Raw genomic sequence first — 27,371 nt, 5'->3', positions numbered from 1 at the left:
GTCGAATCGTGTCTGGGACTACTGTTAACTCGATATATCTCGCGTGCTTATCGTATGACCTCGTAAAGAATCACGCATACCCAGTCATATGAAGCACAAGTGTTACAGAAGATTAAGTCGGCAATTAATTACTTTTTCCTTTCCAGGTGGAGCCAGATCGAATGTCGACCCATGCCATAAACCTATTGTTGTTTGCTGTGTTAGTGGGCACAAGTAATCAATGCAAACAAATTCAGGAACTACCGCTCTGGAGCAGCAAAGTCGTTCCACAGGATATTGGACCTAGATAATTGAACGATGTTTTCAGTTTATTGGGTTTCTGGAAACCATAGAATTTGTGTTATTTGGAATCAAGGTTTAGTTTTGTGGTGTTTGTTAAACATGAAACGGGAAATTGGCCTAAAATGTTGAGCTTTCATTCGTAAATATCTGTTTTGATTTCAGTAACTAGTTTCTTGTATTTCGGGCAGCAAAACAGTTACAGAGTCATTTGTTTGGCATTGTTGCAAGGTTGTCCTGATCAATGCTGCAGGTTTGAATACGTTGTTGTGGTGAATGGTTGGGTCTCCCTCCATAGTGTATCCGTCCTTTCGTTCATCAGTATACCTCCCCTCCACGATTCCTTTATAATCCATCATCAACCCCTTCCTTCTTTCCACCCATCATCCACCCATACCCCTTCTTCAATCCATCCATCCATCATAATCACCCGTCGTTCCTACCACCCTACTTCAATCCGTCCTTCATACTCTTAATTCATTCCAACCATCAACCATCTCCCTTTCCATCCTTCCTTCAATCCATCCCTCATCTCATCTCATCTGATTCATTCATTCATTCATTCATTCATATATTCCATCCTTCATTTCTCCCCCTTCCTTCAATAATATATCATCCCCTACATTCATTCGTTTCCTCCTCCCTTCCATCCACCAGTATACCTCCCTCCTTTCTTCATGTTCCTTCCGTCCATCCTTCCATCAATCATCTCCCTTTCTTCATTCCTTCCTCCAATCCACCCATCCATCCTCCCCTTCATTCATTTATTCCATCCATCACCCACTTATTTCCTTTGACCCACACCTCCTTCCTTCATGTTCCTTCCTTCCTTCAATTCTTCCACCATCTCTCCTTTCATCCTTCTTCCATCTTCCTGTCCTACCTTCCTACTTTCTTTCCTTCCATCCATTCATCCATCAACCAGTCTTTACTAACATGCATCCATTAATCAATCCATCACCTACTATCAATCGATTCTACCACCTATCTTGCTTTCGACGTGACTGTCCATTAAAATGTTTTTGCATAAAACATATCATAAAGTAATTCATCTGAAATTGAAGAAAAATGTCAAACTCGTGAATCGGTCTCAGCGATGTTTTTATTGAGCGAAGAATCGTTAACTCGAAGTGCCGTCAACCAATGAAAATATATCGGGTTATCCCGAGTGCCGATATGCATTCTGCTTAGACCATACATTATCATGGTCTTCAAAGTTATATTGAAAAAAATAGAGTTCAAGTTTGAGAGACCATAATAAAAAGAGTAATGACTTAAGAAATGCATGGTCATGTTAAGTTAACGCAATGTTTGTTTAAATATTAGAATTTATAGCTAAAATAGATAGAATTATCAATAAACCGCCCGCATATCATCAGAAATGAGCGGGCCACTGTAACTTGATAATGCCCTGATATTGCCATTACTACGCCCGTTGTTAGGTGACGTCATAGGATAGGGATAGGTGACGTCACGTTGAATAGTGACGTCATCTAGTTTGTTCTATGACGATTCCATATTTGTAAAAGTGGGTCAGTGACATTCGTGCTGATTGCAGTAAATGTTTGAAAACCGATATTGTTGTTTCTTTTTATTTGATAACAAATTCGACCCATTTTAGCTATAATAACGGTAACGCTCTTTTTCAGGTCATTATCATTTGCAGAAGCCGTCGGTCTTTTCAACTGCCCTCCTTCGTCGGGCAGTTAATGGAAGACCTCGAGCTTCTGCAAATGATAATGCCCTGAAAAATAGCGTTACCCTTATTATACCACTATCACAAAGTTTATTATTCGACCCCTCAAGTTCGAGGTAACGAGGTACGACAACAATATGCATCTCATTAACGACAAAGACACTATCCATCTCGCACAGACAGCGTTGTAATGGTAATCAGTTATCACGACAGCGGACCTGTTTGAAGTTCAAAGATAAATATCACCTTTGCATGTGAGTTAAGTATTAAAGCACAACCGGTCATCGGTAATGGACACATCAGTAGAAGTATCAAAGGCTTCGTTAATCTATGGATCGCCATCTTCGCACACTCCATCATAAATAAGATAAAGCTGCCCTTTAGCAGACCTTCTCCAAATCAGCGGAACAATTGGAGTCTCTAAGTGGACAATAAATTAGATTTTGTTGAGTAAATGTCATCTTTCGGCTGACCACTCATACATCTGCACGCTGAAATAAGACAGCATCAGGGGAGATAAGTTAAGTCATGTGGAATCAGGGTGTTTTTATTATTTTCGTATATAACTTATTCAGAAAGTAATGACAAAGTTAAATAATTAAACACGCTTCAGCTACTGATAACACACTGCAAGCTGTTCAGTCAACGTTGGGCGGTGTTTATTTAACTTTTATCTTAATGACAATGGTTCAAGCGTGCGCGGGTGGCCAGGCATCTAAGGTGCTGCAATTCGTTTCCCCGGGTTCGAATCCCAGATTCGGTTAATTATGACCTAGTTTGTCGGCACCGTACCCATGGGTTTAACTCACTCACTCACTCACTCACTCACATCTTAACTTAGGTCAGACACATCGTTATAAATAACAGCTTAATCTCTGTCTACATCCGGGTTCTAGGAGGTCTTCTCGTTGGTGTCCCATTACATTACTTGTATGAATATTTCATGCAATCAAATAGGATTTTGTCGGATGAGATACTCGGTGCATCCTTATCGCTTTCAATTTAGCATACTAGATTCGAGACACGTGATGGTACATACTGCCTTTCGTGTCTCTTTGTAGCCGAATAATATATATACCGCATCCAATAATCGAACCCTGGCGGACAGTGCTGCTTCTAGCGCAATCGTCAGATGCAACCATTTCCCAGACCCATTCGTCGTTATTCAGTAATTTCTCATCAATAATATGTAGACCTTCCTACTGTACTTGTTTGTTTGTTTGTTTGTTTGTTTGGTTGGTTGATTTGTCAACACGAAGATCAGCAATGTTTCAGCTATATGACGGCGGTCTGTAAATCATCAAGTTTGGACCAGACAGTTCAGTGATCGATCATGTGCATCGATCTCAGCAATTGGGATAAGCTGACATGTGAACCTGCCGCTGGCCTCCCGATCCCGTTGTCCCCTTTTACGAGAAGCATGGGTTGCTGAATTACCAATCCTAACCCGGATCTTCAAGGGGGCTGTCCGATGGTAGTCACCCGGAAGGCGGGTTTCCGGACTGACGGGGTCGGGATAAACGAGGTTGCTGTTATTGAAATTGAATTAATACATACGAAAGCGTTGCCCTTCGTTATAGAGATGTTAACCACACCTCAGCTACTGCTCACATTTCACTGTGTTTGTCAGCACCATATGAAATCATTCTTGTCCAGTGTTGCACTTTCCTCCCCGACCATAGGGGCCACGGGTGGCTCAGTCGTCTTAGGCGCCGCGATTCGCAGTGCAGAGTTGCGTCCCTTGGGCACGCCAGAAACCTATGATTGTGGGTTCGAATCCCGGTTCGCCCCGATTATGTTTCTAGGTTTGTCAGCACCATACCCGTGCTCGTGGGTTTCACCGAAGTGATAAACGTCTGAGACCTGCATCACTTCGGGCTTTCCTCCCACATTAAGCTGACACGCCGCGATATAACTGGAACACTGTTAAAAGCGGCGTTAAACCAAACTCACTCACTCACTATAACATCCCTTTTGCTTGCGCGATTTCTGTGATGGTGCGTTCGAATCCATGATTACCCTTCACTATGTTTCTTGTTTTGTCATCACCATATCCATGCTCCTGGATTTCACCAATGTGATAAATGCCTAACACCTGCATTACTTTGGGCTTTCCACTGTGTTTGGGAAACCATTATATCTATCTGAACGTTATCTTTACTTATAAGCAGCAAAATCTGTGCACTTGTACACAGCCGACGTGATTCAAAATTAATATACCGTTTTTATGAGCTTCAACAAAATCAGTAATGGTACTATCGTTTCCCCTTGAGTCTCTGGTTCATCGATCACTTGATTGTCTGGTTTCCGAACAGTCTGACGTCGCGTGACAGGAGTACTGCTGTGCTGCGCCAGGCAATGAATACTTTACCTAGTAATGCAAATTGTATGAATGGTGGGTGCTACCGGTAGGACAGGACATGCTTACCCATTTAGCAAACACCTGGTACCATCACTGATTTTCTGTGGTCCAGTCATATAATTTCCACAGCTATATGTTGTCCTTTACTCCAAATAGAATCCGTTTCGGCAGATAATCCAGGCTGGTTACTCTCTGGCATTGACAATTCATATCTCCATGCCAAACTGACACCCGTGACGTAAATAAAATAATGTGCTTACCTACTCATGCTATCCCACTCATGTATGCCATTATTGTTACTGTTACTCCTGTACTGTTATTCCCCCACCTATATATATTCTGTACAATGTTCCTCATTCAGTCTTGCTCGACAACGGTATAAGGCTCTGTACCGAAACGTCGCCTTTACAGTATTAATAAATTGTGTCCACTTTGTCAAGCCAGGAACCTATGATTTTGGGTTAGAATCCCGGTTTGCCCCGATTATTCTAGGTTTGTCAGCACCATACCCATGCTCGTGGGTTTCACCAAATAGGTAAACTGCTGCGACCTCCATCACTTTGGGCTTTCCTCCCACATTAAACTAACACGCCATCAAACTCACTGACTCATCCTTGGTATCAGAGTTTGGCGGTTGTTCCGGCGTTTCTCTTACTGTCGGGTCGTTCAGAGGCATGGAGTCATGCAATGTGATGTCTTTGGAATGACTGTTTCTGTCGACCTGCCCCAGGCATCGATGTATATATGTAGAGATTTATTGCAAGATGGCATATAATGAATCTGGTATCTAGATATGACCTTATAGCTACGAAACATGCGGAGGCGTCGTAATCTATCAACTTTTTGGCTGTGTGAACTGATCACGAAGGCACTGCCTGGACATGGCAGATGTATAGGAGTGAGTGCCTATGGTTGTACGCCTATGGTTGTATATCACGGCGGAGGACACCACATGTACCCGTGTGGGGAATCGAACCCAGATTTCGACGTGAAGTGCTAACGCTTTAACTACTGGGCTACCCCACCTTTCTCGAGTCAAGCACATGCTCGTAATTAGCATCATATCCGAAATAAGCACCATACTCGAGATAAGCACATGCCCGAGATAAGCACATACCCGAGATAAGCACCATACTCGAGATAAGCACATAACCGTGATAAGCACATTCCCTGAGATAATCACCATACCCGAGATAAGCACCATACCCGAGATAAGCACCATGCCCGACATAGCAAAATACCCGAGATAAGCACCATACACGTGATACACACCATACCCGAGATAAGGACCATACCCGAGATAAGCACATATCCGACATAAGCACCATACCCGAGATAAGCACATACCCGAAATAAGCACATACCCGAGATAAGCATGATGCCCGAGATAAGCCCTTTACCCGAGATAAGCACCATACCCGATTTAAGCACATACCCGAGATAAGCACCATAACTGAAATAGCGAGATTTGTCGATGTATTAAGCGGCTACGACCAGTGCCACCATAATTATTCGGCTTGTCCCAGAATAAAACTTGTTGGTCACGAGTGCACTTCAGCCTTTCCTCCAACATTAGTTTAGCTCCTGTTTTAGTGGAAAAAAATTACATATGCCTTGCACTGCAGGAATAAGCTTATGTGTTTTTTTCTTACAGACTACATTGAAATGACCAGGGAATACATTTCGTTTTTTGTATTTGTTTTGGGGGAAATACTTTAGTTCCTCAATTCCTAGAACATTCATTTCCCCCAATTCTTTACCCCACCCCATCTCACCCCGACCCACCCCACCCCGGACAACAATGCGCCTACCCAACCCTCCCAATGAATTGTTACACCCTTACAGGGTGTGGCTAGAGTTTGCGTTACACAATCTGTTTCACATGTATGATTGATTCTACAGCCAAAAAACACAACTGATTGGCAGATGTCAACGTTCACTTGTAATACAAACACATATTCTCTTTTGCACGAAATATGTATTGACTCGACAGATCTTTCAGCTAATGGAAGCGGATCGGCAAGACTTTCTATTACGTAATACTTGCTGACACGATGCTGTCTGTGATTCTGGGATTGGGCAGTGCTTAAAGCCACACCTGCACGTGTACATGTGCAATATAGAAAATCTTCACAATGAATTATTTTAGAAATGTATTGTTGTGTGAGCTGGGGAGAAATCCTTACTTCTCAAATGTATTCTTGTGTCACCATGCAAGTTTATTGTCGATGCAGTTCAGTACAATACACACGCTTACGGGTTTCTCCGAGTGAGTGAGTGAGTGAGTGAGTGAGTGAGTGGCAGGTACACGTCATGGTCTGCGTGAGGAATCCAACTCAGGACGTGACGATACTCATGACGCCACTTTTTAAGAGCGCTTAAAGCGTGTTTCATTTTGCCTTAGAACAATAGATGATATATTCGCGTGGAAATCTGAATTACCAAATATATTGGAGAGAAAGCGAAGAGAATGTTTTTATTCACCCACAATCTCTAAATGGCGTGTTATAAACACGAGGGTGGCGTAGCGTAGTGGTTAAAGCGTTTGAAATCCTCGCCGAAGAACCGACTTCGATTCACTCCATGAGTAAAAATTGTAAAGTTCAAATATTTGAGTCCTTCCCCTGGAATACATTGCATGAGCCAGCACTAACTCACTCATTCAATGAGCGAATTCAAGATTGTCTTCTATTGTCTATCTATAGAGTTATATATGGACCAATTTATGTGTGAATATTGGATGAAGTGTATTCAAGTATGTATATATAGAGAGACAATATTGATTTTCCTAATGGTTTGTAATGGTCTTATACGTTCGTATTGTGAAGGTCACTCGGTAGTTATTCTGAAGGAAATATAAACCAATTTGCAAATCACCCACTCACTCACCTTCACTGTTCTCCAGATAGCTACACTCACTCGCTCACTCACTGTTCTCCGGATAGCTACACTCACTCACCTTTGCGTTCTCGAGATAACTACACTTACTGTTCTCCGGATAGCTACACCCACTCACTCACCTTCACTGTTCTCCGGATAGCTACACCCACTCACTCAGCTTAACTGTTCTCCGGATAGCTACACTCACTCACTCACTCACTGTTCTCCGGATAGCTACACTCACTCACTCACTCACTGTTCTCCGGATAGCTACACTCACTCGCTCACTCACTGTTCTCCGGATAGCTACACTCACTCGCTCACTCACTGTTCTCCGGATAGCTACACTCACTCGCTCACTCACTGTTCTCCGGATAGCTACACTCACTCGCTCACTCACTGTTCTCCGGATAACTACACTCACTCGCTCACTCACTGTTCTCCGGATAGATACACCCACTCACTCACCTTCACTGTTCTCCGGATAGATACACCCACTCACTCACCTTCACTGTTCTCCGGATAGTTACACTCACTCACTCACCTTCACTGTTCTCCGGATAGATACACCCACTCACTAACTCACTCGCTCACTCACTGTTCTCCGGATAGCTACACTCACTCACTAACTCACTCGCTCACTCACTGTTCTCCGGATAGCTACACTCACTCACTAACTCACTCGCTCACTCACTGTTCTCCGGATAGCTACACTCACTCGCTCACTCACTGTTCTCCGGATAGCTACACTCACTCGCTCACTCACTGTTCTCCGGATAGCTACACTCACTCGCTCACTCACTGTTCTCCGGATAGCTACACTCACTCGCTCACTCACTGTTCTCCGGATAACTACACTCACTCGCTCACTCACTGTTCTCCGGATAGATACACCCACTCACTCACCTTCACTGTTCTCCGGATAGATACACCCACTCACTCACCTTCACTGTTCTCCGGATAGTTACACTCACTCACTCACCTTCACTGTTCTCCGGATAGATACACCCACTCACTAACTCACTCGCTCACTCACTGTTCTCCGGATAGCTACACTCACTCACTAACTCACTCGCTCACTCACTGTTCTCCGGATAGCTACACTCACTCACTAACTCACTCGCTCACTCACTGTTCTCCGGATAGCTACACTCACTCACTAACTCACTCGCTCACTCACTGTTCTCCGGATAGCTACACTCACTCACTAACTCACTCGCTCACTCACTGTTCTACCGATAGCTACACTCACTCACTAACTCACTCGCTCACTCACTGTTCTCCCGATAGCTACATTCACTCACTAACTCACTCGCTCACTCACTGTTCTCCCGATAGCTAGTTAATTAGTTTGTCCCCCCTCTTCCTTTCTAATCGTTCATTTACCTTTCATCCATAAAACCAGTCCGATGTCAGTATGTGCCATAATAATGATAATAACTACAACAACAACAATAATAATAATAACAACAACAACAACATCAACAACATCAACAACAGCAATAGCAGCAGCATCAACAATAATAGTAAGAATTTGTTTACGCACATGTCATCTTTCCTGTAAAATCACAACACCACCACGCTGTCTAGTAGCACATACTTCCCGAGACCTTTCAAATGCTTAACCTTACCCCAACAATACTACAGGCGACGACCATGTACTCCGACGCTTGCTATAATCAATCTCTAACGCCAAAAGAGCCCAGTTAGCGCTACTTATTTCCGATACTGAAGAGATGTGCTGTCGCAATACCACATTCGAGGGAGACATGTTATAGAGGAAGCACAACGTCCACACGTGCTTAGTGAGGAAGGATGTGCTCAATTCTAGAATAGCTGTATGTATTTTGATGGTGATTGTCGAACGGGTTATATCATCTGACGACTGCTGTGGTTTAAGTTTCGATGGAACCGATGGTGTCGTGTTCTTGGAGAACAGTTTCTTTGTAAGGCATTCCTCACGTTGAGAGGTGGCCAAGATAAAGGTAAGCTTCTGTGATATGACGTTCTTTGTATATTTGACATGGTAACTCAGTTTGTATTTAGCATGCAGGTTCTTTATTGATGCCTTGTAATGAACGCACGATACACGTGCAAATAATGTCAGTGTATGTGTAGTAGAAAAACAAATGTGTTTAAGGCAAAGGAATACAAGGCTACAATTATACAATCAGAAATATGTACCTGACTGGCTGGTTGGACAAAAACAATTCTGTAAATCGTTGACGTATAAAAGATGAAATTGTTTCGGTATTTTAATGAAAAGTAAATATTGATAGTTTTAAGTAAGGATAACATCACATGTCCGACAACGGTGTTGGCAACTACACAGAAAAGTCGCTACTAATTGTAATAAAGAGGTTGTTCCTCCATAGATCTTATCCTTACTTAGTACTTCAACTTCTAAATGCCCCTCAAAGAAATTGATGGTTTTATATATCTGTTGGAGTACTGGGAGCACTAGTCAAATATATTGTTATGAGAAAGTACAATTTTATTTTTTTATTTGGCGGTATATCGCGTTGAAATAATACCAAATTAAATATACTTCATGTACTTATCTCAGCGTTACGTAATGTGTATATAACAGGTATATATACTTAGACATGCAATGAAAAAAAATCGAATCACAAATGATATATGTTTTACCAATGGCATTTATATAATGCGCTCTGTTATTTTCATTTCATACAGAATGATTTGAGGTAAAAAATGATTGCTAAGTGTATGATGTGTTTTCAACTTGGAATTTAATATGAAATTAATATTGTCACTACATATTTGTTTTGAATTCCTTGCTGTGTGAATATAACGGACAAACAAAGTATTATTTCTGTTTTCTAACCCGTCTATGATGTTGGCAAGTATAAACCTGGACAGAGTATGACATGAACATGAAGACCAAATTTACAAAGACATAATCCTTATACATTGTATATTGTATAACGAAGTACCAGATCTATAAAAGGACAATATTATCAACCATTACACTATAAGTATGTTGAGTGTTTTAGGAATCATGTTTTCTCTCTGAGGATTGAGAAGGGATCTTTGGTATGTGTAAACACAAAATATTGACTTTTGTCTTGGTATTGTTTACCAGCGGCGAGCTTCTCAAACAAATGGTATAATGTATTGAATTCATCTGTGGTATACAATTCAAAGTGTTTATCGTGCTTCCGGTATAGTGTTCCGTTGTACTTGTCACTTGAGGATTTGTTAAATAAAAAACATCACAATGCGCCACTGAAGACGACAGCATAAGTAGTGGGATACGGCGATGGCGTTGTCCACGGCCACATGACAACGTCATGGACGCCATACTTGGGACATATCTGCTTCGTTCAGAGAAAAAAACATGTATATGTTGTCCTTATAGAGTACAAAGAGAATCGGATATAAGTACATTTTGAATATTATTGTTAACATGGATGATGTCCTTCTTGTTGATGATTACGATATAATAAGAGTATTTCATTCTTAGATTTGTATTGCTAAATAATTTGTTATTCATTCCAACTGTCGAAATATGAATGTATGAGGTTAGTCTGCCTTGTATAGCGTAAAGCGCACATGTAAACTGTCGCACAAAAAACATGTTACTGTGCAGTTCTGCATAATAATACATTTGAGAGAATGTAATGGGAAAATTAAAACAAATACGTTAACAAAAACTATATTTTGATCATTTTATGTATTTAATTTTATCTATTTTGTTCAATTTATAACGTGCACATGACATGACATTCTTTTCATGACGTCATAGTGCAATGCAATGCAATGCAATGCAATGCAATGCAATGCAATGACGTCATAATTCCTATTCACTCAAAACCGTACCAGCAGACATCTTTAGCTTCACCAACAACTTTGATCATACTTTGTGTGGGGTGTCTGGCGCTATATATCATAATATAATATCATCATCATCGCCGTCGTCGTCATCATCATCGTCGTCGTCAACGTCGTCGTCGTCGTCGTCGTCGACGTCGTCTTCGTTATTATTATTTACAGATTAAAATAAAAAATGCAGCAAAGATGGTTTGGGTGATCCTGGCACAGTCAGGCTGGTTAGGCTCATCATCAGCTCAGGGCCCTTGCCCGCTCTACACGCAGCCCAGACAGCGAATGGGACTTCTCCCAGGAAGCGCTGCCTTGTCAAACACACCCAGGACTTTTCGGAGAATGAGAAGAGTCCCCGACACTGCAGCCTTCTGCATTACCCAGATTGTCAGAAGGCCTGTATTCCTGGTAGCAAACCTGGGTACTCTCCCAATGTCAGTCAACAGATTGGGAGGTACCAAACCTAAGGCACCAAGAACAATGGGGAGTCGAACAACATGGTACGTGGGATGCAAGCGTGACATTTCGAAAGCGAGGTCTGCATATTTGCCATGTTTTCCTCAATCTTGTCAATCACATTAGTGTCAAAGGGACAGAAAATTCAATGATATAATTTTTTAACCAATCAAAATTCACATCAGCTCGTTATTAGGACATCATTAGAAATGAAGCTATCGCTCGTCTCTTCCCTGACAATCACAAATGAATCCACGTCGCTGGTGCAACTAACTGTAGTACAATATCAGTGAGGGTTACGGGTAGCGATAACACTGTCGTGCAGCTATATTTCGGCGCGTTGACTGATGAATGCTGGAAAAGTGACGCAGGCCCAAGATTCTGGCCAATTGTGTCCCACAGGAAGGGATGAAGCCAATGCACGAAACATAGATCTCAACAGTAGGATGTATCTGCATGATGGAGTTGGTAGGAATATTTACAGCCATAATGTGTGTCTCGGAGACGTTAAACACATGGCACAGAATGTCACCAGATTTACGTCTGAGAAACGCCTCCACGATGGTCGATCCCATTAGGACCTTGAGACTTTTCATTACTCAAAGTAAGAACAATGACATTTCTCATGTACACCTACATTTTTTAACCATTTAGCTTACAAGCTTGGCATTCCGAGCTGTCAGTGTTCCGGCTGCACATACAAGATGTATATCTAAACTATCTAACTTGTAATTGGGGTACTGAAAGTATGGCGGAGGGGGTGAGGAGTGCTTTACTTATGTAATATCTTGTGATGTGTGTATGTGTGTGTGCTTGTGTGTGTGCGTGCGTAGGCGTGTGCGTTTACGAACGAGTATGATGTGTTTATGTGCGTGTGCCCATATGAGTGTGGTGTGTGTGTGTGTGTGTGTGTGCGTGAGTGTGGTGTATTCTTATGCGTGTGAATGTGTGTGTGTGAATGTGTGTGTGTGTTTGGCGTGTGGTGTGTGTGACTGTGGTTTGTGCGTGCGTGTGTGTGAGTGTATGGGTGCGTGGGCGGGTGTGGGCGCGCGTGCGCGCGTGGTCTGTGGGTGTGGTGTATCGTGCGTGTGTGTGTGCATGTTTGTGTGGTGTATCGTGCGTGTGTGTGTGTGCGGGTGGGTGCGGTGTATCGTGCGTGTATGTGTGCGGGTGGGTATGGTATGAGCGTGTAGTGTGAATATTTTGGGGCTGAAAACGGGAATATCGAATATTATTTGTATCACAACATCAGTTGCAATCAGTTACAATCAGACCCAACATGGACAAACAGGTATTCATATTAGAAGCAAATTATTACATGTTTTGTCTGGGCAATACTAGATTACCGATATGCCGCCCTGACAAAACAGAAGAACTTCTAGAATTGCGTAGCGTAAAACATATTGGTATTCATTGGTATTCATTTTCGGTATTAAAGGTTCGTTTGATACATGAATTATGCTTGGAAAAGGCTTTATACTATTGGGATGGAAATGATGAGAAAACAATTTAAAGAATACAACCATCACGTCTTCTACTCCAAATTCGACCGCCTTCACGGTACAGTGCGTGTACCCGGAGAGCGGAAGGTCGGGTTGGTTTCCTGGCCGGTCATACAAGAGACGGTAAACGAAGGTACTTATTTTTCCGCGCCTGACACTCGGTATTAATGGGATACAACTGAATCAATTGGAACAAATTCTAAGCCCAAATCGCGGAGCAGCGCATATGCATTTCAAAATAATGAACTCCTCAAATAACTTTTCAAACATTGATTTGATTTCTCCCGCTGTTGAGTGCAACGAAGGTCAAACTGTCTCTGCAGCGTTGTGTTGGACACGACTCCATGTGAATACCAATCGATAAATACGGAAACGTAAATTCTTGAAAACGTCATTATGCTTGTATGCATAACGCAGTCGTTGCATATATACAACTCCGCTCCTTCCTAGAGGTATTAAAGATTACATTTCGCCATATAATAATCAATATAACGTATCGCCAAAAAGATGGCTTCGTGCTATTTGTCAAAATTCTGCAGACTGTTAACAGAGTGCGCCATTACAAATGTGTTGGCTTTCCTTCTGTGATGTCGCAACCGGATGCGGTTGCATTGCAACCACACACGTTATCTAGAAATAGACACAAGTACACAAACCGTACATATCCTAGCATATTGGGGGCACCAGTGACCCAGTCATCGAAGGCGCCGTAATTTGCATGCAGAGTTGCGTCCCCTGAGCGTGCCAGTAATCTATGATCGTGGGTTCGAATCCCGGTTCGCCCCGATTATGTTTCTAGGTTTGTCAGCACCATACTGTCCGCAAGGGTTTCACCGAAGTGATAAATGTTTGACACCTACATCACTGTCCTTTTTATGAAGCTGACACGCCTTGGTATAACTTGGATACTTTTATAAGCGGAGATAAATCAACTCACTCATTCACTTCTTGCGTACTATGTTATGATGGAGAAAGGGGGCACGGGTGGACCAGTCGTCTAAGACACCACGATTCGCTGTGCAGACTTGCCACACCAACTCCCTTGGCCACACCAGCAACCTATGATTGTGGGTTCGAATCCCGGTTCGCCCCGATTATGTTTTTAGGTTTGTCAGCACCATACCCGTGCTCGAGGTTTTCGCCGAATTGATAAACGCCTGAGACCTGCATCACTTCGGGCTTTCCTCCCACATTAACCTGACACGCCATGATATAACTGCCAGTGGTATACTTTAAAAGGGGCGTTAAACCCAACTCACTCACTATGATGGAGAAGTCACGTGGGGAATCCGTGGAAGAATTGGTTCTAGGCAATCAGTGTTCCTTGTAAGAGGCGGCTACCACGATCTGGTGGCCAGGCGGGTTGATTGTCTGTCGTAACCCAACGTTGAACATGAATCAATAAGAGATTTGTCTGGACCAGACTTAAATGGTTATAGGCCACAGTGATATGATTCGAGCTACGATGTAGGATCGTAACTCTGCAAAGAGACGTTACTTTGCAAAGTAAAATGAGGCACCTTAGACGACCTGACCACGTATACCACGGTTAAAAAATCTAGCATTGGGGAAGGAATTTTCTGCTGTTGCTGTTATGGTCGTTGAAAACAACATGCATTTTTTTATAAGATCGGTGGTAAATTCCGATAATGAGGATCGGATGTCTGATTGTCTGTCATCGTACCCCGACGGCGTTGACCGTTTCTCATGCTATCAATCACCGGTTTGCCGGATCCAGAAATACTGACATGTCGTCGTGAAATAACTGAAGCACTGCTGACTGCGATGAGACCGCCTCCGTGATCTAGTGGTAGAGCGCTTGCCCGGAGAGTGGAAGTTCGGGGGTTCGATCCCCGGCCGCGTCATACTAGAAGATGTTAAAAGATGGTACTTGTTGTTACACTGCCTGGCGCCCGGCATAGAGGTGCTGAAACAAGTACTGGTCCGCTCGGAGTCATGCTGTGTCTGAGTGGGGTATTCATGTTAAACTGCGGCATAGTATCTCAGTGGGCTAGCACTACAGAATTGTTACTAGCTCGGGCATAGTACAAGCAGCCACATGCACACACATGCATGCACTTTGCCATATCAATGCAATATTCTTGAAAGCGACGTTAAACCCCATTTCACTTCACCTCACTGACTGCCGTGGAAAACATTCACTTACAGTTTTATAATCCTTAATTAGTTTCTACGCTCTTAGCCTTGAAAACATTTACGTTGAAAGATGACATTGTCATTTCACCCTCGTGTTATGTACTGTAAGACAAGGAAGGACGTTAATCAAATTCAGTCGATAAGAAATAGATGTAGTAATTGCCGCTTAGACCCACGGGATTGGGATCTCACAGCCCAACATGTTTGCAGGAAAATCTCACACAAAACATGTGAGAATGGCTTCCATGGTGGAATGGTGACTATTTCGGTTTTTCGATAATCCCTGATATCGATTTTCCAATTACGAGTCACGTCTAATTTCCTCCATGATATTTTTGAAAATGTGGTTACAGGAGCTTCATTGGGCGTGAATATGGTTAAGTATGTGGAGTGTGGAGTGTGGTGGTGGTGGTGGTGTACTTAATGGATCGTATCGCTGGGCAAGGACGAGATTAGGTGTGCTGTTTCTGCAGACCTTGGCTGTGGAGTGTGGAGTGTGGAGCGTGGTGGTGGTGTACTTAATGGATCGTATCGCTGGGCAAGGACGAGATTAGATGTGCTGTTTCTCCAGACCTGGGCTGTGGAGTGTGGAGTGTGGAGTGTGGAGCGTGGAGCGTTGAGTGTGGAGTGTGGAGTGTGGTGTTGGTGGTGGTGTACTGAATGGATCGTATCGTTGGGCAAGGACGAGATTAGGTGTGCTGTTTCTCCAGACCTGGGCTGTGGAGCGTGGAGCGTTGTGTGTGGAGAGTGGAGCGTTGAGTGTGGACTGTGGAGTGTGGAGCGTGGTGGTGGTGGTGGTGTACTGAACGGATCGTATCGTTGGGCAAGGACGAGATTAGGTGCGCTGTTTCTCCAGACCTGGGCTGTGGAGTGTGGAGCGTTGTGTGTGGAGTGTGGAAAGTGGAAGATGTGGTGTGGTGGTGTACTGAATGGGTCGTATATGTATATATAGTGCTGAAGATATAGGGCTTGAAAAGTGAAGGAGGTGGAGTGTGAAGTTTCCCGGGGCCTACACTAGGTTGAGGGTGGAGGGTGGAGGGTGGAGGGTGGAGTGTGGAGCGTGGAGGGTGGAGGGTGGAGGGTGGAGGGTGGAGGGTGGTGGATGGAGGGTGGAGGGTGGAGAGTGGAGGGTGGAGAGTGGAGTGTGGAGCGTGGAGGGTGGAGGGTGGAGTGTGGAGGGTGGAGGGTGGAGGGTGGAGCGTGGAGGGTGGAGGGTGGAGGGTGGAGGGGGAGGGTGGAGGGTGGAGGGTGGAGCGTGGAGAGTAGAGGGTGGAGGGTGGATGGGGAGTGTGGAGTGTGGAGTGTGGAGCGTGGAGAGTAGAGGGTGGAGGGTGGAGGGTGGATGGGGAGTGTGGAGCGTGGAGAGTAGAGGGTGGAGGGTGGAGAGTAGAGGGTGGAGGGTGGAGAGTAGAGGGTGGAGGGTGGAGTGTGGAGCGTGGAGAGTAGTGGGTGGATGGGGAGTGTGGAGTGTGGAGCGTGGAGGGTGGAGGGGAAGGGTTGAGTCTGGAGGGTGGGGGAGGGTGAATGGGGAGTGTGGAGGGTGGAGGGTGGAGCGTGGAGTGTGGAGTGTGGAGGGTGGAGGGTGGGGGGGGGGGAGGGTGATGGATGGAGTGTGGACTGTGGAGGGTGGAGGGTGGAGGGTGGAGTGTGGATGGTGGAGCGTGGAGGGTGGAGGGTGGAGGGGAAGGGTGGAGTGTGGAGTGTGGAGGGTGGAGGGTGGGGGGGGTGATGGATGGAGGGTGGAGTGTGGAGGGTGGAGGGTGGAGGGTGGAGGGTGATGGATGGAGGGTGGAGTGTGGAGGGTGGAGGGTGGAGGGTGGAGGGTGATGGATGGAGGGTGGAGTGTGTAGGGTGGGGGGAGGGTGATATATGGAGGGTGGAGTGTGGAGGGTGGAGGGGGAGGGTGGAGCGTGGAGGGTGGAGGGTGGAGGGTGGAGGGTGGAGTGTGGATGGGTGGAGGGTGGAGTGTGGAGGGTGGAGGGGGAGGGTGGAGCGTGGAGGGTGGAGGGTGGAGGGTGGAGTGTGGATGGATGGAGGGTGGAGTGTGGAGGGTGATGGATGGAGGGTGGAGGGTGGAGGGTGGAGGGTGGAGTAAAGTGCTGGTAAGTGCTGTAGACGCTGCTAAATATAGCCTCAATGTAGTCACCTGACTGCCGACATTTACACGGATAGTAATCGCATGATCAAAACTCAATGACGATGTTTATCGTAAGCAAAATTATATAGTATATATATTACTAAGTCTTGCAAAGCGCACTTTGCATTTTTAACCTACTGTAACTGAGATTTCTTATCGGCGGAATGGCTTGTTTTTACTGTATCAGCACACATGCAACTATCTTCGTTAATTAATCATTGCGGTATTTCGTGATTCTACTTCACGTGGCAAGGACTATAGTGAACCATTCAAAAGAAAAGTACGTCTATTCAAAACATTTCCACTCCTTCACCATTACCGCTTCGAGCAGTAAATGATAAAGACAGGAAAGACAAAAGACTCATTTTCCTGTGATGGAACAAAGCCAATGTAACACGATGCAATTATTGGTTTCAAATTAACTTTTTGCTTGCCTGCACAAAACATGTTCATCATGTCCTAGCCCGGCTGAAACACAGAAGCCTTTCATTTAATTATTGTGGCCACTTCTTACCATCCAGTTAACGCTAGAACTCCCAAAGAGTCCACTGACATCGCTACAAGTTACTATGCCTGAGCTATGACGCAGGTATAGGTAGCGTGGTCATAAAATATCCAACAATATAATGTATGGCTCCTTAAAAATAATTACGATATTGTGCTGAAACGTTTGGAACCCAATTGTCCAGAACCACACATCCTTGGAATGTTCGCCGCTTCGTATTGACATGAAAAACAAATGTCAATTACATTTCGAGATCTGGCGTCATTTTAAATGAATGAGTTAGCACCATTAGGCAACATTTCAGATACATCATTGAGAAGGGCCAAAGGAATGCGCTATGTTACAATTAATGTTCTGTAAAATCTCCCAAGGGAATGAGCTTGTTTCATACGAATATTCTCAGTTACTATCATGGCTAAAATACAGTGATGCACCACAGTCCATATTACAAGTTCATCTAGTGGTACATTATATCCCTGCCCACTAGTAGTGATATATAACTATTAAGAACCAAACATTGGTCTTACAATCCAAGGCTAGTAGTAGCTGTAAAGCGATATCCAGGCTACTAGTTGGGTAAAGTGCCATCATGACAGCAGTGTTACAGTGTGGTACTGGTCCTGTACTTCTCCGTGTGAAGGGCGTACGTGATGCCTTGCTGATTCAATCAGCGTGATTAATATACACTGTTATCCCATGTGGGTTATTTATGTGCTCAGTGCTCTATAATGAGAACCATGATACACGTGATTACTGACGGGGCACGGGTGGCCCAGCCGTCTTAGGCGCCGCGATTCGCTGTGCAGAATTGCCTCCCTTGGGTGCGCCAGAATAAAATGGTTGTGGGTTCGAATCCCGGTTCGCCCCAATTATGTTTCTAGGTTTGTCAGCACCATACCCGTGCTCGTGGGTTTCACCAAAGTGGTAAACGTCTGAGACCTGCATCACTTCGGGCTTTCCTCCCACATTAAGCTGACACGCCGCGATATAAGTGGAATATTGTTAAAGGCGGCGTTAAACCAAACTCACTCACTCAGTGATTAATGACAGAGAAAACGACCAACTAGGGCTATGCCATTTTAATACCAAAAATAGCCATTGTTCAATCGACTTCTCGTAATCACAATCTTCTCTCAGATCTTATCATGTTCGCAACGATGACACGATTCCACAGAATCTTTGACGTCAGTTTGGTGTTTTAGATAACTTCCGAGCCACTTTGTTGGGGTAAACATATTGATCTTTTGATGTATTAAAAACTGTACTTGTTTATGGTCTCACGGAAGCTGTCTTAAACAAGATGGATGGCATTGGCACAAGACGAATTGAATTGAATTAGATGTACTTGGATGATTGGTTTGGAACCGAACTACAAGACTAATTACATTCAAGGTCCCTTGTCATGGATTAATACTCGGTTTAACTGCTATTACCTTGATGGAAACAGGTTTTTGTTGGCACTAAGTGAACCCTTGAAGTATTCTTACGGCCACATTATTATCGGTATCTCGTTTTATACCACAACATGCAACAGTATGTCCTAATTGTCCATGCGTTTTGATGCTGATACAAATAGAACCCTAGTTTGGCTCAAGGTTCAATGATTGAAAAGCAAGCGAGTAGCTCTTCAAATAGTTTGGCACAAGATTCGGTGAGTGTGTTACCGAGAGGCTCTTCTAATGGTATGGCTCAGAATTTAGTGAGTGAATGGGCAAGTAGCCCTTCAAATGGTTGGGCTCAAGGTTCAGTGAGTGTGCTATCGGGTGGCTCTTCAAATAGTTTGGCTCAAGGTCCAGTGAGTGAGCGAACGAGTAGCTCTTCAGATAGATTGGCACACGGTTCAGTGAGTGAGCAAGCGAGAAGCTCTTCAAATGGTTTGGCACATGATTCAGTGAGTGTGCCACGGGTGGCTCTTCAAATAGTTTGGCCCAAGGTTCAGTGAGTAAGCGAGTAGCTGCTTCAGTGAGTGAGTCTGGTTTGACACCCCTTTGAACACTAGTTCGGTTTTACGGCTTGGTTGGCAGCTCGATGTGAAAGGAAAGTCCGAAGTGATGAAGATTTAAAACATTTACAACCTTGGTGGAACCCCGGATGGGTTAATGTGCTGACAAACCTAGAGACACAAATAATGGAATCATAGCAGGGCATCTCACAGACACCCAGACTCCCTCCCTCCCCACCCACCCCAGTTCTAAGAGCGTCAATATCCCTACATAGTCTTACATATCCTAACTACAATGTACCTGCCAAGACAAGTCGTATCCTGAACCGTCGCTCGGAATAACAAAGAGCTTATAGTCTAGGGTTTCAGGCCTGCGTGTTCTCATAGCTGTTCTCAATGCCAATCAAATACGTCATGTTTATCTTGGGGCATTGAGTGTAGAAGCATCACCAACTGGCGTTAGTCTCGACAACTACATGCAAACAGGCAGACATACAGACACACACACAAACACACACAAATATACATCCATCTTGGCGTTCTCTTTAAATATTGTATAAAAATGTTAACGTATTGAACCCCTTTTCATGTCGCCTCTCCTATCGTACGCGGACTGTTATATTATATTACGCCACTTATGGCCTTCCCGCGTTATTGTCATAACGTTTTCAATATTTTTGTACATCTTCATCGGCAAATTACAGAGAATGTGATGACGTCACGCCGAATAGTCTTCACAGTCCTTACACTCATAGCACACACTTTTGAAGCATGAATTTTAAGGCCATGATGTGCCACGACTCCTACCGATCATATAACCCTTTAAAATCATATTATATTAGCGCACCGAGAATTTGTATCACGATGAATCCATCAAACAAGTTGGATGAAGGTACCCTCCACCCCCCACAACCATTCATTCAATCGAATTTAAACCAACTACTTATTACGCCCTTGTTCAATCCTGATATCTGATTAATTGTTCAAGGTTACAATCGCCTTGAAACTATAAAATATAATGACTAACATGAAAGCCTTCTTAAGCCGACTCTTTCCCTTCAGCGCACTGACGCTAGCATTGCTTTCTCCGATAAAATATCAACGATCTTTTCAAAGACAGACTTCTTTAGAAATCAACATCAGGCAATGTGCTTTCGTCCTCTGCCACCAATTAGTGATTTTTAATAACGATTCTATCATCGTATCACCTTTGGGTTAATGCCAATGGCACCATATTGCTTCTTTGTATTTCACGACAGTTGTTAATAAATTAGAATTAACCTGCTAATGGAGACATGCTTTCGTCCTCTTATCCTCAAATGCACTTGCAAGACATGTATAAAACGCTTTTAAGTTAATAATTGATGACCATGTTCAAATTTAAGGTTACAACGCTCCCATTAGTTCCCTGACATGTATATGATCTTTAAACATTATTCAAACCAACATTATTTGCTAAACCAGCAGTATTACTGCATATCATTTTGACAAAATTTCCAATATGTCTTCTAAGGAAGCAATCTGAACAGAAGTGAAACAATATCGAGAAATCGAAACCATATGTTTCCAGAGCAATTCCTTGCACCACTGACAAGGGCAAAGTATACTCTGAATTTTATATATTTAAGAAATGAAATATTTTTTTAAAACAGATTGGGCAAACATAGTGTCGATTACAGGGCATATTAGCAGCTATGTGCATCACCGAAACCATTCGCATTGATGTTAGTTTTTATTATCCAGTGATTGATTGAAAACTCTAATCACCTGAATAAAGTGGTTTGGAAAATAATATCAGTTTGAAACACCTGATACTTGATAATTCAGTATTAAGCATCATAGTATTAATCAAACAAAATACGGATAATATTAATGTCCTACAAACATTAAGTAAGTAACGGTGTTGTCATACATGACATTAATCAATATAATACATGAAGGGAAAATCTGTGCGAAAAGACATATCACATGTACACATTATAGCATATGACTACAGAACACGATATCTGTTTCCGAGACTCATCTTTCAAGCTACATAAATCTGTCATCTACAGCGAGGGTGCAAACAGGCAGAAAGTCTATCCGATCCAGAGGGATGCTTCTGTGCATGAACAAAACATCATCAATACTGAACGTAATTTTGTATCCATCAATCATCGCGCAGGTCGCACCTTGACATCAATAATTCTCAGAAAGTATGTTCCAACAGAGGTCTCCCTGCCAGTCTTCTTACTAGTTGGGCCATGTAAGAAGGATTTCTTGCTTTTCATCACAACAAAATCTGTTGTGGATTGATTGCGAATTATATTTAGTGTATTCCCAAACAATTCACACTTGAACTGGGGTAGGGTAGCCTAGTGGTTAAAGCGTACGTTCGTTTTGCCGACGGCCCTTGTTCAATTCCCCACATGGGTACAATGTTTGAAGCCCATTTCTGGTGTCTCCCGCTGTGATACTGTTTGAATCTTGAAAAACCAAACTCACTCACTCACTCTCTCATGCGTGTAATGAAACAAAAATACCATGACGCCTCCCCAAGCTTCAAACATTATTTTTTCTCACTCACGAACGACATTGTTCGTTGCCAGGACGTGATACATAAAAAGTGCATTTTTTAAATGGAAATTATCTGTGTAAATGCGGTACCGGGACGGAAATGATAAAATAAAAAAAAATACAAATATTCCACGTTGTCCGATGTTTAGGTCGCTGTTGAGAAACAACGCTTATCTCTGCGGCCTTACAGATCAGCTATAGGCTGTGATTGCAGTTTGTCCCAGCAAGTCCGCATTCAGACTTTTGGTATTGATTGATTGTATTGGGGGCTTCTATGGCTTGTAATTAGCTCGAGTAGCGGTTCCTGTTCTCAGTGTGTCAGAGGGTCACCCTACTTAACGCCAAACCCGTCCGCTGCCGACCTCGTGTGTCTTGATGCCCAATGGTCATGTTTATTCATTGTCCGTTGCCAATCACAGTTCGATACCGTTAGGCAAGGGCAGATTACTCTAGACAGCAAGTGCTGTTACTGTTAATCAACCCAGTCTGTCCCGAAATAGAATAGAACCACAGCATTCTGGTGCTTGTCGACTGAAGTGGATTGGGTGGCCTGGCTTGTGAGGGGTATATAACGTTGCTCATAATATCAGCCACTGTTTTTTTCTGCCTCGACAATTATGTACAGACGCCGTGATATTGCTGACTGCGGCGACAAACAACATGTAAATCCCTCAAGTAAGTCATGCCTGGTTAACGCACCAGCTTGTATTCCAAATGAGGCACCAGATAATAGTTAACTGTTAAAGGTCTTGAACAATCATTTTCGCGAAAAGCTGTGTTTCACGAAGTACTATCAGTGCGTTACGTGATGATAATAGTGTACATGAATAAAAGATCCTAATATGATGAATTCGAATACAGCGAATAATCGGCTGTTACAAACTTAATCTAACAAACTCATGATGCAACGAAATGACGAATAGTGTGTGAGCGAGTATGGTTTTACGCTGCTTCCAGCAATATTCCAGCAAGATCACGGCGGGGGACACCAGAAATGGGCTTCACACATTGTTCCCATGTCGGGAATCGAACCCGGGTCTTCGTCGTGACCAGTGAACGCTTTAACCACTAGGCTACCCGACCACCCCAAATGATGAACAGTTTATATTGAGGTTCTGATATGGACTGTTTGATTTGCATTTGTAGAAGTTTGTAAGTAACAGGAAAGACAAGATATTTTATGCATGACGATTTCTTTATTCAATAACACCTGCTTTATTCATTTATGATGAGACGTTTCGGTATAGATCTGTATACCATTATCAAGCAACAGTGACGTGAGACAGCACAGTGCAGATTTATAAACATCCAATAAGGATTAATGAAAACAACATGAGAGTATACTTGATTAACAACAACAACAACAGCAAAGGATAATAATTGATTGATATGGTAAGACATCAATGATTAATTGAAGCTTTGTTTCAAAAATACACTTACTTCACTCGGGGAGAAGACCATTATGAGTAGTGAGTATGGTTTTACGCTGCTTTCAGCAATGTTCCAGCGGGGGACACCAGAAATGGGCTTCACACATTGTACCCATGTCGGGAATCGAACCCGGGTCTTCGGCGTGACGAGCGAACGCTTTAACTACTAGGCTACCCGACCGCCCCCCATTATGAGTAGATCCGCGGCCTGCCTATTGGTTCCCCTCTGTCCCCCATCATTACAGAAATCTACTTGGCATCATTTGAACAGCAAGCCTTCAGCACCTCACCAATCTGCTGGTACAGGTGAGTCGATGCCACTTTCGTTATCTTGCAACAAGACCAAGTCATGCTCCCGCCACGCCTCAACCAACAGCACTCTTGTCTCCAGTTCATCATTGAAACTGAGAAGAATGGCTAACTTTCTTTATAGGCGCCTTGGTTACCAGAATCCCACCAATAAGATCCAAACCACTTTCTACAGAACGCAATTTGATCAGTACATTCATGTTAACTTCATCCCCTGGAAACCAAAACCGGCATTATCTCCACCCTCACCAGATGAGCCATCAATCACCCCTCTACCAGACATACAGCTAATATTGTCAGCACCCCCGCCATGTATTCATCCCATTCGTCACCACTCGCCCCTCTCCGTAACATGCAAGAAGACTCGTCCCCCTATCGGATGAATGTTATGTCCGAAAATACGACAAACCAATCAGAATGCGCGTATGATTTCAAGTTCTTCGTCAAAGAATTTTACATATGTCTTGCATCTAAAAATATACCGAAGACACAGTTAAATCTGTTCAATCATACTGACAGTGTATAATTCCGCATGTCCCGTTGGCTTTAAATTGCTTCTGAAAAATATATAATACATGGGGAAATATTATGTGAAGCATTGCGCAACGAGCTGACAATTGTTTTAAGGATGCCCGTTTGCGCTAAGACGGAACCCGGTCGCAAAAATGGCCATGAGAGGGGCACGAGTCGCCATTCGGCTTGTCCCGGAATAACACGAGTTGGTCACGAATGGTATTCATCCATTTCAACCATGTCCCACCAAAGCTAGTAGACAAAATCACCATAAGCATCCTCCATTCAGCATCTAAACCAACCAGCAAACCTGAGACAGCCCAAATCCGAACCTCCCTCACCTACATAGGAAAGACCTCCCACCAGACCATCCGCCTCCTCAAGCAGCAAGCACGCATGGAAGCGAATTTCACCAGTTCTACACCCCTGAAAAACCCTACTGAAAGCTAATGGCAGGAACACGACAAACCACCAAGAGCCTAAAAGCTTTGTCTACAAAATTAGTTGTGATTGCGGCAATGCCTATGTAACGGAGACCATTCCCACTTCTAAATGCCACTCAAAGAAGTAATGCCTATGTAAGTGAAACTTCCCGCCCCATAAACGTCAGAATAAAAGAACATAAACATCTACCACAAAGTCAGGCCGAAAATCAGCCACCTGAGACCACGTCAACAACTGCCCTAAACACATCATGTGCGACAGTGTACAGATCCTATCTAACAATCTCCATGGCTGCACCCAACGAAAACTAGCAGAAGCAGTTCAAGTCCGCGGCCACAAGCCATCAATCAACAAAGATCAAGGATACCTAATACCATCCGCATACAATGAATAGAGAAAATAACAAATTCTAAAGCTACAACCTCTAATAAATCCAGTCAGCATTGTATTTTTGTACCATGTAGAGATGGGTTCTTTCTATTATCAATCAACCATTAGCTTCTTTCTGTTGTTTGGGAGCATGGGTGGCCCAGTCGTCTAAGGTGCTGTGATTCGCACTGCAGAGTTGCGTCCCTTGGGCATGCCAGAAATTGATTGTGGGTTCGAATCCCGGTTCGCCCCGATTATGTACATTGTATCTAGGTTTGTCAGCACCATACCCGTGCTCGCGGGTTTCACCGAAGTGGTAAACGTCTGAGACCTGCATCACTTCGGGCTTGCCTGTCACATTAAGCTGACACGCCGTGATATAACTGGAATACTCAGTCTGTTAAAAGCGGCGTTAAACCCTACTCACTCACTCACACTCTTTCTGTTGTTACTGTATCAATCAACCATTATTCTTTGTTGTTGGTAATCCCTTTCATGTATACTCTCATGTTGTTTTTGTTCATCCGTATTAGATGTACAGTCAAGTCGCGTTAATCCGACATTGTTGGTTGCATATGATTATGTCGGATTAACGAGTATGTCGGATAAACAAAATTAGGTAGTATCAACGTTCACATCGAAAATCGAACAACTACACGATATAAAACGATTCAAACACGTTGTAATAGAAAAAGAGGAAAAGGCAATGTTCATATTATTATGTTACATTGTTAGCAGAATATGTATTCTAATTATGCAACCTCTAAAGTCTGGCACAATGTATGACTGATTCAAAATACTTTTTAAGCATAGTCTGGAATGGATAAAATCCTGCACTGTGATGTCTTACTTCACTCTTGCTTGACAACGGAATTAGGATCTAAACCGAACAGTTGCATCATAAAAGATTAAAGAAGTTGTCATATATAAACTATATTGTTTTACTGTTCTTATCTGGAGTTAACAATGCTTTTACTGATTTCAAAATCAGATTTGTTTAAACAATGTCTTTTCTCTGTTCTTTGACCTCGAGTTATGGGATTCACTTCCATTTGTCATTAGGTACTTTGACAATATTAACATATAAAAGACAAAATTCAAAACCAACATGTTTGCACGCATAAGCCTATCATTAAATATAAGCGATAAAACCATTTCCAAATTCATAAGAAATATCTGCGAAAATAAAGTCGATTGTACGATTCCGACTATATCATGAGCATGTGTTTATGAATCACTATCAAATAGTGATGATACCAGGTGTTCGCGAAAAAGTGAACGTATCCTGCCCCGCCGGTGTCACCTGCTACAAACACACGCAAATTAAAGGCAAGTCAATATGCACCTGAAAAAAAAAACAACGTGTGCATATGGTACAAGTCAAAAGAAGGAATTATACCGGACATCACTCTTGTCAAAAGGCGCTATTGAGACCAAGTATTAGAAAGGGCGCTATATAGATATGGGTTTTTGTGACATGGGAAATAGGTATCCCTCCCTAGCTACATTAGAACCCAGGGTAACGCCAATAACGTTATTCCTAAGCAATGACATAACCATTCTGAGGGACATTGTCAGCATTCAAGAATAACTCTGTATATCGATTAAGCACTTAACCATCGGAGTAGTGTGGTTTCGTGGTTGTCTTCGCCGCCTTTCTCATTACTCGGCGTCGTAAATCGCAAGGACTAACGGTTGAACCTACTAAGCTAAGCTATTGGGCATCACGGATTCCGGCGTGAGAACTGAAAAGTATTTAGGTGCTCTAGTGATTATTAGTTAAAAGATATTAAATGCTCTAGCTCGATCTCTCCCTATTTATAATGTCACACCATTTTTAAGTATACTGATAATGTGGAACACATTATACACATGCATATATATATATATATATATATATATATATATATATATATTTGCAAAACACATTATAACAAGTACTTGAGCTGCATCAATGGATATAATATGATTGCTAACGCCTGACAATAACA

General features: G+C 43.1%; 1 protein-coding gene across 5 annotated transcripts in view; it reads left to right on the top strand.

The window, feature by feature from the left end:
- LOC139470334 (PDF receptor-like) overlaps window positions 1-27,371 on the top strand; it is a 247,600-nt gene that overhangs the window by 164,696 nt on the left and 55,533 nt on the right. Inside the window, exon 1 of one of the 5 annotated variants that reach the window (XM_071252709.1) lies at window positions 9,113-9,202. The exons of the other annotated variants lie outside the window; for them this stretch is intronic. The gene's annotated coding sequence lies outside the window, so the exon portion shown is untranslated. Of the gene's footprint in view, window positions 1-9,112; window positions 9,203-27,371 lie in introns of those variants that run through there. 5 annotated transcript variants of the gene reach the window in all.

This window comes from Haliotis cracherodii, unplaced genomic scaffold (genome assembly GCF_022045235.1).
Source record: "Haliotis cracherodii isolate W230 unplaced genomic scaffold, xgHalCrac1.p SCAF_20, whole genome shotgun sequence".
Lineage (NCBI taxonomy): Eukaryota > Metazoa > Mollusca > Gastropoda > Lepetellida > Haliotidae > Haliotis > Haliotis cracherodii.
This window is presented reverse-complemented; position numbering and strand designations above follow the sequence as displayed.